Below are 3,434 nucleotides of genomic sequence, written 5' to 3'. Positions count from 1 at the left end.
ATAGGACTACTTTATTAAAAATAGCTACAGAAAAAGCATGATAATTTAGGCGCGATTTATTTGGCGCGGTTTTGATTACCGATCAATTTATGCGCGAGTAAGCGCGACAGCAGAGACAGGTAACCAGTGTGATGTATGGCGCGATTCCGGCAAGTGACGATTTTATCCAGCGGTATTTAGCCTTGCTTTATATTTTAGATACTAAAAATTTAAAAGTAAAAATGGGTGTCGGCAGTCTTGAAAAGCAAGTGACAAAGCAATCATTCTTTTATTTGTCGCGGTTTTTGGGGACGGTCAGAAAGGCCAACAGTGTGAAAAATAGGTATGATAGGCGTATAGTATTTGGCTGCGGTTTTTGGCGATCTGCATAGGCCGGGTCACCCAAACCGTGACTTTCTATATCTCATCTCTTTATTTGTCCGCGATGATTTGTGCGTCATGGCAGACGTCTTAAAAAGCCGTGATGCAATGGAGAAAGCATGTCGTTTTAGCGCGGTTTTGGCGTGATCAAGTTTCCGTCTGCAGCGTCAGCTAAGCCCATCATCCGCTTTATTTGTGTCACGATGTTTGGCGCGATGCGAGGCAGCGGGTGCCCAGAAACCGTGGATGGAGCACATCGTCATTTAGCGCGGTTTTTGTGCGTGATCTAGAGATTTCGTCTATGGCTGTAACTATACTCGTCCTTTATTTGTCGCGATATTTGTACGTCGCGAGCAAAGCCCGTCCATGGCGTATGATGGAGACATGGCATTTGACGCGGTTTTGGCACGTTCTAGGCTTGCTCGTGCAGCTGGTGACAACAACGTCATCCGCTGTTGTCGTGATTTTTGGCCGACGAAAGCGCCAAACTGTCGCACAATGACAGTGATAGGAAGCGTGGCATTTGCGCGGTTTTTGGCGCTACAGGATTGTCGTGCGAAAAGCAGTGACAAACACCTCATCCTTTTATTTGTCGCGGTTTTTGGCGCGACGATCAAAACGTCTTAGCAAAGTGGCTGATAAATACGTGGTATTTAGCGCGATTTTTGGCGCGGCGAAGCAGAGCGATGCCGCGAAACGTGACAAGACTCTCATCGCTTTTATTTGTCGCGGTTTTTGGCGTCAGTCAGCAACCGTGCGCAAATCTGGCTGATGAAATGCGTGGATTTGACGCGGTTTTTGGCGCGGTTTTAACTTGGTGGTGCCAAAAACCGTCAGCAAATCCCCTTTTTAATGACGGTTTTTGGCACGAACAACCCAAAAACTATATCAAAAACTTAATTTTACTCTATATTTATAATAATAATTACATAATAATTATACTCATTTATAATAATTACTCACCCACAATACTTATATATATTATAATTTAAAATTAGATAAGTATAAATTTTTCTTGGATAATATAAATACGATACACATGATATTTCTATATTTATAATACTTACATAATAATTATACTCTTTTTATAATAATTACATACCCACAATAAAAAAAAACTTAATTTTTTCTTGCATAATATTTTCTTATAAACTCTCTATACTTCACAGAAATATATAAGAATTTTATTGCATAATTTAATTACGCATACGATATTCAATATTTACAATAATTATATTCTATTTATAATAAATTTTTTTATATTATAATTTAAATTTTGATAAGTATAAATTGACTAATATAATTAAAAATTGATTATTTTTAAAAATTTTAAAATAAAACTAGGAATGTCTTTATTTGGTACAATATTTGGCATGCTATTTGACCACGGTGTGCCTAAGATCATACCAAAAATCGTGACAAAAATCCCTAAACCATTCTCCCAAAACACCGCCTTGCTTCTTCATCATCGTCCCTCCGTGTTGTTTTTGAGGCCTTCTAATTAGGATAGGGGCCCGGTGCTTTGATTTACATGTTAGGGAGAGGTACCTATTGGAGGAGTAGAGGAGGTAGGAAGAAGCTCGAGCTATCACGGCATTTGTTGCTTGCAGTCATTACTCTTGATGAGCAAAGTTTAGCTCGGGAAATATCACAAAGGAACCTCAAGCCCCTCAGTCGATGGATCAACCTAGTGCAGAGCGTGTCGGACGGGGAAAAAGCTCGAACACATGTCTTACTGTCGTAGACTCATTTGGTGGTGAGCATGAACACCAGAGACTTTAACATGATCAATGCATCAGAGCTGCACGACATCTACATAGAAAGGTACCTTCTAAACAATATTTTTGAACATCTTTTAGCCCTTTAACCCCAAATCAACAATCTTGAAACAGCCGAATTTTTTTAATATAATTAATCAAATAAGTATTTTTATTCATAATTATTAATATCATCAACACTAACAAATATCAATAATTAATTTGAACACGAGATAAATTTATTTATTTTTTATTAGTGTTAAAAGTTGAGTAAAATAATCCTTCCCTAAGTATTTGTGTCCTTTTTAAATTTTCTTTCAGAAAAAATCCATTATTTAAAAACCAATATGATACTAATTTTCCACTAAGAAAATAAATAAATAAATAAATAAAATATGGAAATTTGTAATTAACATAGAAACAAGGGTCTTAATCAAATGGGCTTTTTAAGCGGGTTTGGTAGCCCAACTTTGTGGATAAACTTGGAAGGCTATCGGCCGTTGCTTCCATCCACTCCACCAATCTCAGCAGATTGACGAAAAAGCGGGATATATACACCGCGATTCCTAGCTTTTCTTCTCTTCCAATCGATCTTTCGCCTCCAGAAACCCTAGAGGTGAAACCCTAGAACCTTGATCTCCTCTCGTGGTATCCGAAGCTCTAGATCACCATTAATGGGTTTCGATTGGTCGATGGGAAGCCCTCGCGCGTCCCAAGTTTTTGCCCCAGTGGCGGTTTCGGCGGCGTCCTCAACTCTCCGGCGCGATGAGGAGGTCGAAGCCCGCCGGCGTGAGGCTAAGAAGGGCGTGCGCCGAGATCGGATTTACCACCATAACCGCACTCTTACGGCCCTCCATCTAATGCTCACCAAGGTCCCCGGTGTTGCGAGGGCCTCTTCTCTCAAATCTTACAGTCGATATCCAGCCTGAATGGATAATGCTCGATCAGATCCCCTTCTCTACCTTCACCAAACTCTCCTTCTCCGTCCCCGACCCCCCCAGAAGACCTTTTGATTTGTGGTGCCCTCGAGCTTTATGACCGCTCCTACGATCGCGTCAACCCTAAGAGCGAGCAGCTGCACGGAGGTTTCAAGACCCGGAATTTCTTCAAAGGTCGCCCACCACAGTCGACCCCAGTCATCCGCCACCTCGCTAATGAAGATAAAGCCACCGTCTTTGCCACTGATGCCATCCTCTCCACCCTTATGTGCGCCCCGCGCTCTGTCTACTCAACTTGTATTTATTTTATTAAACTTAACGGTTTCTGTAATCATCTTCAGGTTGCTTTTCGACAAGTGATTTTTCTTCAGTTGGAACC

Source organism: Dioscorea cayenensis, chromosome 18 (genome assembly GCF_009730915.1).
Source record: "Dioscorea cayenensis subsp. rotundata cultivar TDr96_F1 chromosome 18, TDr96_F1_v2_PseudoChromosome.rev07_lg8_w22 25.fasta, whole genome shotgun sequence".
Taxonomy (NCBI): domain Eukaryota; kingdom Viridiplantae; phylum Streptophyta; class Magnoliopsida; order Dioscoreales; family Dioscoreaceae; genus Dioscorea; species Dioscorea cayenensis.
This window is presented reverse-complemented; position numbering follows the sequence as displayed.